This window comes from Puma concolor, chromosome B3 (genome assembly GCF_028749965.1).
Source record: "Puma concolor isolate L17-30 chromosome B3, mPumCon1.1.hap2, whole genome shotgun sequence".
Lineage (NCBI taxonomy): Eukaryota > Metazoa > Chordata > Mammalia > Carnivora > Felidae > Puma > Puma concolor.
Window position 1 is genome coordinate 90,215,617 of NC_141672.1, and position 13,730 is coordinate 90,229,346.

Genomic DNA, 13,730 nt, shown 5'->3' on the forward strand with positions numbered 1-13,730 from the left:
AGCCAAATGCTTGTTATTAGGTTTACTTTTTGGTAAAGAACAGCCTAGTCTTCTAGCATCATAATATCCCATGGAATCTCGCTGAAGATCAGAAACAGATTTTAGAGGTCTCAGACCTTCTCTTTTAACCTTCAAAAAGGTAGTGTCCTACTGGCCTCTTTACTATCCCTATAGAATATACTGGAGTTCTCAACTTGCTGGTTCCTTTTCTGAGTGAACAGAACTTTTTTTCAGAATTGTGATATGCATCGAGAATTCATAGTCCCTATTTTGATCTAATTGTCTTTTAATATCTGAGTTCTTGCTCTTCTGTTTATAATTCATTTCTGACCTTTGGACAAATCTCTCCAGTCCTCTCTTTAGGTCCTGCTTTAAACTCATGCTGTCAGGGGACTTTCTCAGTTTGGCTCTTGGTAGATATGCTACCTTAGGCAGGGTGCTGGACCTTGATGGGCATCCTACAGTTATAGCAAGAAATGCTTCACAAATCGTATCTGATATGGTCTAGTTAAGACTGATCTTAACTATAGTCTAATTAAGATTAATTAATAAAAATTCATTGCTTAGAAATAATTATCCATTGACCTAAAGTCAACAAAAGTCTTTTTTTTCTAATATGAAAACATGTAATTGTTTGGAGGTGAGGGGGAACAACTTGAAATAAATTAGAAAACACCTCCACATTAATCATTCTTTGCATATACTTCAAATTTGTACTCAATGCCTTTCTCCCCCTGGACATCAGAAAGAATACCTGGGTATACTGGGGGAAGTTTATATTTCTCCAAATCAAAGTCTGGAAAAAGTGTGTCACTTTCAAATTTCTGCATAATCCTTGTCACAAATAGTCTAAGGTGGCCTGGTTTCTTCGTGGTTTCCTTATAAACAGAACTGCCTCCCACTATCCAAACCATGTCCACTTTATTTGCTAATTCCAATTGCTCAATAACTTTTAAGGCATTGACCAGACTTTTGGCAAGAAAAATGAGCTTCTTGGGGAGGTTCTTTAAGGTCTCAACTGAGAACTAAATTAATTCTTTTCCTTTAAAGGCTGATTCTTCTTGGGAATAGAGAACCATGTCTTCCTACCCGTAATCACTAAAGTTTGCTTACATTCTATGAGGAAGATGTGGTCATTCTTGGGAAATAGTGTACTTGAATTCATTCCTGAGCGGGGACTACAGCACGCCCCCGTTCTTGCAGATGCCCTTGTTCTGGGGCACAGCGGCAATGCAGTTTAGGGGAAGAACCGTGACAGCGCTGTAAACACCTCTGAGCTGGCTCACCATCCTGGGATTCCCCACCCTTTGTCAAGCTTGGCACAAAATTGTCTCCTTGGACTCTAGGCTTTTAGAAAAAAATCAAAGGGTAACCAATTTGGATCCTAGATATTTTAAGAGAAATAAAGTATCTGTGAATATTTTGATTGGAAGTTTCATGCATTAAAAACAATCTTGACGCTTTGGAAAGCTATAAGAAGGACTGATAGAAAAAAAAAAAGAACAACCCTGGTAAATAGAATTTAAAAAAATGTTCAATCATGTATCAAGCACTTACTATGCACTAAATTTCATAAATCTTCTCTCATTACTTGGATTCAGAATTATTTGTTCTCTTTGGTCCTCTAAAACACAGATGATTTAAAAGTCTGTGAAAGGAAGGAGATATTTCTATCTTTATAGCACAGGCCTAACTGAAGGCAGTAATGTGAGATTTCCCCACCCCCATGGGCCACTTCCTCTTTTTATTGTTTTCACGTAGAAAAAAAACCAGAGGACTCTTCCTGCTACACAATGCTATAGTGCTATCTGAAAGGGTTTTCTAGGTATCCTTACTGTCTGAAAGTGTGCATGCAATTTTCATCATCTGCAGAGTCAGTGAGCATGTTGGGTTGAGTTCTTGCAGAAGTATGCCCCGAATCCAGAATTTGGATGCTATGACTTATAAAGAGAGGGCTTCCAGGAGAAACCAATAAGCAAAAAAGGAGTGGGGCAGGGGGGAAGGGAGGATAAAGAATAGGGAACGGGAAGAAGCCAAGTGAAGGGGTGATTTCAGAAATCCCACACTCAGCCTGGTCCCATGGGAGCTCTAGAACAAAAGAATACCCCTCAAAGTTAGTTCTGTCTTGAAGCAAAGGAGCTGGGCTTTGGTACCTCACAGGAGCCTGTCTCTGGTTATAAGCTATAGAGTGTGTAGTTGGATGAAACATTAAACTCCCAGGTACTTCCAGCTCACTCCAGTGCCTGAGGATAATCTGCAGGGCTGGGATAACGTGCAGGTGCTAGCTGTTAGCAGCAAAATATGAAAAAGCTGGGTATGGACTCATTGAGTCTGGGTGAGGCATCAGTCTGCTACTGCATGTTTCCTGTTAGGTGTCTCTACAGGGCCCATAAGGCATGCAGTCCCAAACTTTCATTAAAAGTTCAAAGCTTTGGGGCATCTGGGTGGCTCAGTTGGTTGAGTGTCCAAGTTTGGCTCAGGTCATGATCTCATGGTTCATGACATTTGAGCCCCCTTTGGGCTCACTGCTGTCAGCCTGTCACAGCAGAGCCCACTTCAGATCCTCTGCCCCCATCGCTCTGCCCCTCCCCACCTTGTGCTCTCCCGAAAATAAATATTTTTTGCAAAGTTCAAAGTTTCGGGGTGCCTAGGTGGCTCAGTTGGTTGAGCGTCCAATTCTTGATTTAAGCTCAGGTCATGATCCCGGGGTCTTGGGATCAGCCTTTTTATCAGGCTCCAGGGTGAGCAAGGAGTCTGCTTAAGATTTTCTCTCTCTCTCTCTCTCTCTCTCTCTCTCTCTCTCTCTCTCTCTCTCTCTCTCTCCCTCCCTCCCTCTCCCCGGCTCATGCTCTCTCTCTCAAAAAAAAAAAAAAAAAGTGTGAATGCCATTGAAATCAGACCTGAGTTTGAATCCTAATTCCACAAAAGAAATTGGAGAAATCATTATTACTGGCTTGACTCTTTTTTTAAATGTGTTTTTTTTTTGTTTTTTTTTTTTTTTTTGAGAGAGAGGGAGAGAGAAAGTGAGCACACATGTGAGCAGGGAGTGACAAAGAGAGAGGGAGAGAGAGAGATTCCCAAGCAGGCTCTGGCTGTCTGCCTGGAGTCAGTCAAATGTGGAATTTGATCTCAGGAACCATAAGATCATGACCTGAGCTGAAATCAAGGCTTGGAATCTTAACCCAGTGAGTCACCCAGGTGCCCGCCCCCCAGCTTGACTCTTTGTCACCAAATCCATAAAATGAGATTATTCTTATATCATAAAGTTTATTCACTTATTTGATCAATCATTCATTCAATAAATATGGAGTATTTACCCCATACCAGGCACTGTTCAAGGGTTGTTCTCAGGAAATGGTGGTAAGAACTGTAAAATGTAAAGCTTCAGGCGATTGCTTTTACTTGCGGTGGTTATTTTCATAGCTTACAAGAGCAAGTAAAATTACCTAAAACCATAGCAAAGAGATAAAAGGGAAAACTTTTTGGCTCTGAGCTGGTGAAAAAAAGAAAGTATGCCTCTACTCCTTTCCACGAAGGGTTTTAGGTAAACGTCTTCACTCATTCTGGACAGTGCCCCACAAAGGGAAACTTGCTCTCTTCTGGCACTCTCAGGATTTCTGGGAATGATCTTGCTTGGAGAATTTACAAACTGAATTCTCAGGAGCTTCTAGCCCTGCCTCTGTCACGGTTCACCCTCTTTCAAATCTCTTAATTTTTCCTGGCCTCAATTTTCTTACTTGTAAAATGAAGGGTTCTGCCACCAACGTGTTAGCACAGTAAGCAGGTCACTTGAATATACTGGAACCTTATTTGCTATATTTCTATGGTGGGGAGTCAGTACTCAAGCTAAAGCTTGGTAGACTGAGGTGAGTACAGGCCCAGGACTCCACTGCAGATGGGAGTGGAGTCAGATCCAACACCTCCTTTTTATAACTCTTTACTGTTACCCTTTAGTAATTTGATTATGAAGGTTAAGCAATTTAGTAATTGAATACTCTAACCTGGCTGTACTGGCTGCTGTAAGAGGTGCTGGATGCTTGTAACTTGGCCTAGGGTCTCTGTAAACTGTGACATAGAAGACTGAGAGTTACACTATAAGTGAATCTGATGGCTCAGATTCAGATATGGTGTAAGGGTTAAATTGTAGTGTAGGGCTAAGGAGTAGCTTGAAAAATAATAGCTTTGTTCTGACACTGAAGGTCAAGAGATAACAGCCTTGCTTTACTCTTGTAAATTACGCTTCATACTCTTGTAAATCAGGCTTTACCAATGAAGGAAACAAAAGCTCAAAGAGCATCAGAGGCAAGGTCTAGGAGACCCACCGGTTGCAACTTAGCGGCAGAAAGTCTAAAATAATCACCTCATTCCGCAACTGTTTCTAACTCATCTGGCAACTGTTTCTAACTCATCTGGGAACTGTTTCTCTGTTCTGTTCCCAGGTAATGATAAAACGATGTGATCCGCTTTAAAAACTCTGTGCCCCAGCTGTTCAGGGCCGCACTCTTATCAAGAGTGTTGGTCCCGATCTGTCGGCCTTGCCTCTGATTGTAATAAACTTTGTTGTGACTGTCACTGGTGCCCATAGCATTCTGTTTCAGGAGTCGTGTGGATGCAACGATGGTATTTTTGGCTGTGGTGTGATCCTCTAAAATGGTTAGAATATCTAGGTAAAATTCCAAGTATAAGAACAAAACAAAACAAAAAACCTGAAACACATCTTCCTTCTAGTTGTCTGGTAGTTTGCATTCCTGGAAAATTCAGTGTATATAGTCTTGGCCTAATCCCCTGAACTAAGAAAATCTCTAGTAGAAACTTCTATTCAGTTGTCAATTTTACCTTATAGGAACTAAACTCCTAGAAGCTTCTGTCTAGCTGTCAATCTTACCTTTTAGAAACAAACTAACAAACTGCTAGTACTGAAAAAGAAACATTTGAGGAAGATGCCTATCCAGATGATTCAGAAAGGGCCTAGCTGTTACCTCAGCCTCATTACAATGTTAAAATCCCCTTCTGGATATTTATCCCACACTTAAAGGAGCCTGCTTTCCCTGGTTCAGGGAGACACAGCTTTGGAAATGATTCCCCATGACCTCCTTGTTTGTACAAATAAAGTTTACCTTGTGAGGCAACTCCATTTAGTGTAGTTGCTGTCTGTAACTCAGCAAGAACTGGGCCCACTTTGGTTCAGTAACTGTTCTGGCATAGTAAATAGTCAATATATACCAAGAAATAATTGAAAAATAAAACACGTTTTTACATGTGCTTGTAAAGCCCAGATTATAAAGCAGATTTTTCATATATTGAGAGAGAGATAGAGACAATGTGTGCATGTGGGAGGGGGGGTGGTGGTGCCGGGGCCCCTTGCCCTCTGCCCCTATATGCCTGTAGCGACCACTAAAAACAGCCTTGTAAATTTCCAAAACTTTTAGAGAGGCTACTGCCTCTACTGAGAACCACTTTTCTAGAGGGTGGGAAGTTGCTGATCTAACAATAAGAGGAGATAAAAGGGAAACAACAATCCGGTGCCTCCTTTTTATCAGTAAACAGGAGCCTGGAGAAAGATGATAAGGACAGGAAAGTCCCCTTTTCTAACCTGGAACACCAGCTTTCCACCTAGAGACTGGTGACAAGCTACCATGGGCTCGGGTTTTGATTGGGCAGTTGAGAAACTAAAACAGCAGCTTAAAAGGAGGGAAAACCCCAGTGCTTTCCGCCGTCCTGTGGATAACTCGCGCGGAGACCCCTTGCTTGTGACCTTGGGTGTGTTCGCCGAATGCCACCACCTGCCGGTGCAAGTTCACGGTGAGCACCCCGTCCCGTGATGTCCCCTCCCTCTGCTTCTCCTTATCCACTGGCTCTCCCTGGCCCTGCGGCCTCTGGGTGCTTCTTCCCACCCCAGTGTAGCCAGGCACCCGGGTTCGGCTCGCCCAGACTCAGTTCAGACGTCACAGGGAAGCAGCCCAGAGGCTGGAAAGTGGCGCGCGGCTGGAACTCACTCTTCCTGTTCTATTCTCCCAGGAGAGCTGCCTCAGCAGGACTGGGCTGGACAGGACAAAATAGCTAAATCATTGATGGGATACGTGGGTGGGGTCAGTGGTGGTGGGCAGGCCCGTTGTGAAAGGCAAACACTTGAGGGTGGTGATCTGGCGGAAAGCAGGTGTCTGTGGGGTCTAAGAGAACAATTGCCTGGGTAAGCAGGTCGGCGCTTCCGGTGGAGACCTGAGCACCGTGCCTTCCTCAGGGTGCCCTTCTTTCCATTTTCCTTTCGGGTTCCACACTTTCCCACTAGGTTCTAGGGCTTGTGTCTAAATCCAGATTGTATCACATTGTTTTGTGTAACATTCCTATGGCAGCTTAGGTGTTTGTCTTGGTAAAAGCTTTATTGAGAAATTATTCACAAACCATACAATTCATCAATTTAAAGTATACAATTCGGTGGGTTTTAGTATATTCACAGAGTTGTGCAAACATCACCTCAATTTTAGAACATTATACTCAAAAGAAACCCTGCACCCATTAGCAGCCACTTCCTATTTCTCCTCAACACCCCAGGCCTAACGATCCACTCATCTTTCTGTCGTTTTAGATTTGCCTATTCTTGACATTTCATATAAATGGAATCATACAGTTTGTGGTCTTTTGTGATTGGCTTCTACTGCTTAATATGTTTTCAAAGATTATCCATATTATAGCAAGTATCTGTACCTTATTCTTTTTTATTGCTTAATAATAAATACGCCATTGTATGGATATACCACATTTTGTTTATCCATTCATCAGTTAATGGGCATTTGGCTTGTTTCCACTTTGGGGCTATTATGAATAATATTATCAACATTCATGTATAAATTTTTTATTTGGACATAAGTTTTCAATTCTCTTGAGTATATACCTAGGAGTGGAGTTGCTGAGCCATATGGCAACTCTATTTTTAATCTTTTGAGGAACTGCCAGACTGTTTTCTAAAGCTGCTGCACCATTTTACATTCCCACCAGCACTATATGAGAATCCCAATTTTTCTACATCCTCACCAACACTTTTTATTATTTATTTTTAAATCTTAGTCATCCTCGTGAGTGTGAAATGGTATCTCATTATGGCTTTAATTTGCATTTTCCTAATGATGACTGAGGATGCATTACTTTTAAATTACAAAATAATTTTTAGAAAGGATTTACATGCTGAGGTTTTGAGAACTTTAACTGTCTACGTTGTGTGCCCAGTGTCACAGAGCCTAGACTCAAACCAAGTCTCCCTATGCAAATGCTTGAACTCTATCCCTTCTTCCCTAAAACAGAATCTGAGATGAAATGCTTCAAGAAAACTCCTCTCGCTGTCTCTGTTAGAAAGGGAACACTGGGGGGGCGCCTGGGTGGCGCAGTCGGTTAAGCGTCCGACTTCAGCCAGGTCACGATCTCGCGCTCCGTGAGTTCGAGCCCCGCGTCGGGCTCTGGGCTGATGGCTCAGAGCCTGGAGCCTGTTTCCGATTCTGTGTCTCCCTCTCTCTCTGCCCCTCCCCCGTTCATGCTCTGTCTCTCTCTGTCCCCAAAATAAATAAACGTTGAAAAAAAAAAAAAAAAAAAAAGAAAGGGAACACTGGGCATGATGAACCTCTGCATGGACTAACTGGTTCATTTCTTATTTGCTGTTAGAAACCCAAATGTGCAGGGTACCTGGGTGGCTCAGTCAGTTAAGCATCCAGCTCTTGGTTTGGGCTCAGGTCATGATCTCAGAGTTCATGAGATGGAACCCCACATCAGGCTGCGTGCTGACGGGGCAGAGCCTGCTTGGGATTCCCTCTCTCCCTCTCTCTCTGCCCCTCCTCCATGCTCTTTCTCTCTCACTCTCAAAATAAATGAACATTAAAAAAAAGAAAGAAAGGGGGCGCCTGGGTGGCTCAGTCAGTTGAACGTCTGACTTCAGCTCAGGTCATGATCTTCCAGTTCGTGGATTCGAGCCCCATGTCAGTCTCTGTGCTGACAGCTCAGGGCCTGGAGCCTGCTGCGGATTCTGTGTCTCCCTCTTTTTCTGCCCCTCCCCTGCTCACATTCTGTCTCTCTCAAAAATAAGTGAACATTAAAAAAAAAATAAAAGAAAGAAAGAAAGAAAGAAAGAAAGAAAGAAAGAAAGAAAGAAAGAAAGAAAGAAAGACCTAAATGTGCAAAGAACTTATTGGTCTCCATTTTTACTTTGTAAAAAATAAGTGTTTCCTTGAGATTCTGACACTGCATCTTGGATGAAATAGTGACCCTTTCTTGGTATGCAGCACTTCTGTGCTTCTCTTCATGTAAGTGCCCCTTGGGCTTCTCCTGCTTCCCATTAGCACATGGAATAAGGAAAAATACAAAGTTGAAACCTTGTTTAAATGCATAACTACTAAAGTATTTTGAAAACACATTTTTTCTTTAGATATCTATCCATTTTACACTACTATCAATCTTACTTAGATATTACCAAAACTTAATTTCTCTTTTTTTTTTTTTTTTTAGTTAAAAATTAAGATTGAGTTGTCTTAAAAGTGGCTCCCAGAAGCCTCACAAACCCACCCACCCACGTGGGAACACAGCACTTGTGGAGGTGGAGACAGGACTGGAACCAGAATCAGAGTTCAAATACACCAGAAAATCTGGGCTCTAAATTCTTATGTAAGTCGGAGAGTGACTGACCAACAGCTGGGGACTTTACCATTCACTGTAAACTTTGGCACAGATCACTTATTTCTCTGAAGACTGGATCCAACAAGCACAATGAATACAAGAATGTGCTGCAATAGCATGGTGAATTCCAGACAAACCCGAGAATTCCGTACAGCTGGGGAAGGAGGCCCTACTCCTGAGATGGTCTTAGAAACAGAACTGATAGATCTCAGGGAAAGTGATGAAATAGTTGACCTCACCTGTGAATCCCTAGAACCTGCAGTGATTGACCTAACTTGCCATGACTCTGTTGTGATTACTGAAGAAAGGAGGAGGCCAAGGGGAAACAAAAGGTCGCTCCAAAGGCAAACTGGCAAGAGCAGTGATAAGGAGGAGCTGAGGAGAAACAGAGATGTGTATGTGACCAACAGGACCTCCCATAATGCCCTGGAAGAAGAAGTTTTAAGTTGCACACTACCTGGTTATATCTGGTGTCGAATTTGTATGGATGGGTACTCGGAGATTGAACTGAGTAGGCGACATGTTTACTCTACAGAATGTGGCCACATCTTCTGTAGTTGCTGCCTCTGCACTTCCCTTAAATATAGTAAAAATTGCCCAGTTTGTTTGAAAAAAATCAGCTGTCATCAGTACCACCGTATTTATATATGAGGTATACCGTATAATTCAGGACAGACAAAACTTGGGTGGATTTTTCCATGTCCTCATGCAGAAACTGCAGGTTGTTGGCATCCTATACACTGGACTCAAAAAGGCTGCTTTAAAAATTGTTTTCTGGGGTGCCTGGGTGGCTCAGTCAGTTAGCGTCTGGCTCTTGGTTTTGGTTCAGGTCATGATCTCACAGTTGGTGAGTTCAAGCCCTGCACTGGGCTCTGTGCTGACAGTGCACAGCCTGCTTGGAATTCTCTCTCTCTCTCTGCCTTTCTCAAAATAAATAAATAAAAATGTAAAAAATTATTTTCTGGAGTATATAAAAAACTTTTTAATTTCTCACACACTATGTATGAGACTACTTTTTGATTCCTTTCGTTTCATGCTTTAAGGCTGGACTTTGGTTGTCATAATATGCCAGAAGACTAGTGGTTGTCCTCAAAGCAATTTTTCTTTTTTTCTCATAGTAATCACTTTTTAATTGACCACATATGGGCATTTTGGATCATGTAAACAAGGGCAACATCCTAGAGATGGTGGAGCAAGTAGATGGAAAGAGACTGGGAGACTGACAACTTTGCAGGTCAGAGCCACCATACAAATTTGGACTTGTACTTGAGAGACAAATAAACTTTATTCTTATTTAAGCAACCATATACTAGGTCTTATTTACAGCAATGGAAACTTTATTTTAATTAATGGACCAGGTAGGGTGCTGTCTCTGGGTTTCTCTGGATTTCCTGATTCCACTGGAGTGGAAGGAAGTCAGTCCTTTCTGACCACTTCTCCACCCAGCAGGGCAGAGGTGGGCACATGGGTAGGCACCATGTCCTCTGAGACTCCTGCTGGCCTTTGAGGCCAGTTGGAGGAGTTGCCTAGGCACATGGGAATCTAGAGTTGTGGTTCTGTGCTTTCTGGCCTGCCAGAACACAGAGGAGATGCCGTCACTCTGGCTTTACAGGTGTGGCTGTGTCCACCACACTGGTCAGCTAATCAACAAGTTGGCACGCTTCTCTGTTAACAAACACATCACTGCACCACCATCCCAGCTGCTCCAGGGCCACTGCCCACCCTCTACCTCCCAGCCAAACACAGACTAGTTCTTTTTTCTTTTGCAGAGGATCATATAGCACTCACAGTTCAGACTGCACTTTAGAACTGGAGAGAATGAGATTTCTACAGTGCTCCCTCCTTTTTCCTCAGAATGAAATGGGCAGTAAAGTTTGTTCCTTACTTACTATGGCTGTAGCAGTGCTGCTCTCCTCCATGGAGGCTCGGTCGTGCTGATGGAACAGTGCCCATCCCTGCGTCATGTCTGTCTACACAATGCATTCTCTGAAATGTTCCATACCCCAGACTTCAGTTGCTTGACGTGGCACAGGAAATGCAAGATAAATGTGGTATACTCTCTTCTGTGTGTTCCTTTGTATGTTCTAAAGTGAAAAGAGGAAGAAAAACAACAGGAAAATGAAAAAAAAATTGAAAAAAGTTCTACATATTATCTTCCTATATTTCAATAGATCATTTTATGTACCCCACTTTGGAAACTATTAATTGCTCTGTGACCTGCACACAGTGTATCAGAAAACTGGCTAATGACTGAAACATCTGAGGTGCCTATTAAATGCAGATTCTGCTTTTATACATCTTGTCCATGTGATCAGGATAAAGAGCAGAGTCTCTCCAGCTTGTCAGCAGCCCCCAACCCTCCCTATCGTATCCTGCCTAGCCCACTACACATTTCCCTTACCTGCCAAGCTCATGTAGACATTTGAGTTTTTGGCTCTGCTTTCAGAGGAAAAAATAGAGGAGATACTGAATTTTCCAAAAAAAAAATCAAGATAAATTTTATAGACAACAAAATGCATTGATCTTAAGTGCATAATTAGATGAGTTTGGGCAAATATAATGACCAACACCCCAATCAAAATACAGAACAATTCTGTCATTCCAGAAAGTTCCCTTATATCTCCTTCTAGTCAATCCCCCCCACCCCCCCACCCCCTCCAACCCCCACCCCCCCACCCCCCCACCAACAACCACTGTTCTGATTACTGTCACCAAATACATGCTTGGGAACACTGATTTTTATTACTTCATTGTCTAGTTCACCTCATCATCAAGGAAAATATGATAGGGATTTGGAGTATAAGCAATAGGCAGGGATCAAATATTTTAGTGGGAGCATGACTAATATTACCTCTTTTAAGAATTGAAGCAAGAAATAAGTCAGTCAGAGAAAGACAAATACCATATGATTTTACTCATGTGGAATTTAAGGAACAAAACAGATGAACATATTTATTCAAAAATAGAGAGGCAAACCAGGAAACAGACTGTTAATGATAAAGAACAAACAGGGTTAGTGGATGGAGGTAGGTTGGGGATGAGCTAGATGGGTGCTGGGTTAAGGAGGGCACTTGTAGTGATGCACACTGGGTGTTATATGTAAGTGATGAATCACTAAACTCTATGCCTGAAATTATATTACACTATATGTTAACTAACTGGAATTTAAATAAGAACTTGAATAAAATAAAATAAAATGTTAGTTCAAAACAAAACAAAAAAGAAGAAAAGCCTTTTGTGTGGACAGTTAAGGGTACAACAACTATTAATAAGCATTAATTGAATGCAAAAAATAGAAGGAAGAAAGTGTCATTGATAATGACACCTGCCATTCATTAAGTAATAGCTGTGTTCCAGGCATAGTACTAGGCACTTCACACATCACAGGCAGTCAATGCATAAACCTAGGCAAGAGCAGGAACCCAATAGGATGTAAGAGCAGAAGCTGAATGGAGGTGCCACAGGGCATACTAACTTGAATAATTTGGCTGACTATTGTACATAGCTGTGGAAAGAAGTGAGAAATAAAGAAAAGAAGAATTAAGGCCACATTTTACAGGTGCTAAGGAGCCCTTAAAAGGCCTGGAAAAAAGCCTCCAGAGAAAGATTCTTAAGGATTCAGCATGATCTTCAGTGAAGGCCAAAGATGCTGTTTGAAAAGTTGAGGGGAAAATATGGTAGTGGAATTAGGAAGGGAAGATCCTGCTGTTGACTTTCCTCTCAAAATAGAAGTGAATTTCATGAAGTGTATAAGAAAAGGATGAAGTAATCTCGGTCTGAGGAATTTGGTAGTCCACTGTACTCTCCTGCCCTCGGATGTCTAGCAGTTCCATTTTAGAACAGCCAGCAGAGCTATGCAAACCTTTTGAGCTGTGGCAACTCCTAGGAGATGGTGTTTGTTCAAAGGTGGCAATGATAGGACTCCAGGGGAGTAGCTGTGGAAGTTTGGATTTAGCTTTCAGGTACCTTTTTGGAAAAGTAGAAGCTCATTTGGCCAGAGTGGAAATGGAATTAGGAGAGATGGACATTCAAATTTACTCACTTGAAGCTTGATCTAGCTTTAGACCAAGTTAGCCCCACAGTGAGATAATCTGGCAATGTACATCTATCATTTCCCGATGTTCACTGAAGTTATAGCAGAGAATGAAAACCACATTTCTTGAGCTATAATACAGCTGGATTTCATCAACTACAGATTGAAATTGAACTATTCCAGAAAGGGGTTAAGAGAGACAGAGGAGAGAAGTCAGACTCAAGTTTCAGCAAGGTCCGGTGTTTTCCAATTCTCTAGTCCACACTGAATTCATCCCTATTGTAAATATTAAATACACCTGCCAAGAGAAACAAGTTACTCTCCAAGAACCTAAAATTGTTACAAAGGATAAACTTTTAGGTTCTTTCCTTAGTTACATCAACTAGATCCCACTGATATGCTATTAAAATCTGTGTACTGGGATGACTATCCCAGGGAGTATTAATAAAGTAAAATAGGTTTCAATGACATCATTAGCTCAGTGTCTATCTCTAAAATAGTAGTCTCCCTGTAGCAAGAGCCAGGGAGCAACAGCAGCCAACACTTGAACAAATGCACACAAACTCCTAAGGTTTCTTACCTACTGGCCTCCTTGGGCTTTCCTGACCGCCTCATGGGTACTTAGAACTGACAAAAGTCTCAGGGAGGTACAGGCCTTTGTCTGTGGGCCCTGCTATCCTAGTGCCCTATCCAGTATTCCCTGGCTGTGTTGAGATCTGAGGCTAACAGACAAAGTTGGTCCCTACTGGGTAATTCATGGTTAGGGACAGCAGGATATTCTGCCAGCCTTATTTATAAATAGTTTTAGGGGCACCTGGGTGGCTCAGTTGGTTGAGCGTCTGACTTCAGCTCAGGTCATGATTTCACAGTTCGTGAGTTCGAGCCCCGCACTGGGCTCTGTGCTGACCGCACGGAGCCTGCTTCAGATCCTTTGTCTACCTCTCTCTCTGCCCTTACCCTGAGTGTGCCTCTCTCTCTCTCTTGCTCTCTCTCTCAAAAATAAATAAACACTAAGAAAATATATTTAAAAATATTTAAA

General features: G+C 42.1%; 2 pseudogenes; one reads left to right on the forward strand and one right to left on the reverse strand.

Moving 5' to 3' along the window:
• Positions 1–395: 395 nt before the first annotated feature.
• LOC112855599 (dihydrofolate reductase pseudogene) lies at positions 396–1,251 on the reverse strand (annotated as a pseudogene).
• Positions 1,252–8,748: 7,497 nt separating this feature from the next.
• LOC112855345 (E3 ubiquitin-protein ligase RNF4 pseudogene) lies at positions 8,749–9,615 on the forward strand (annotated as a pseudogene).
• Positions 9,616–13,730: the final 4,115 nt, after the last annotated feature.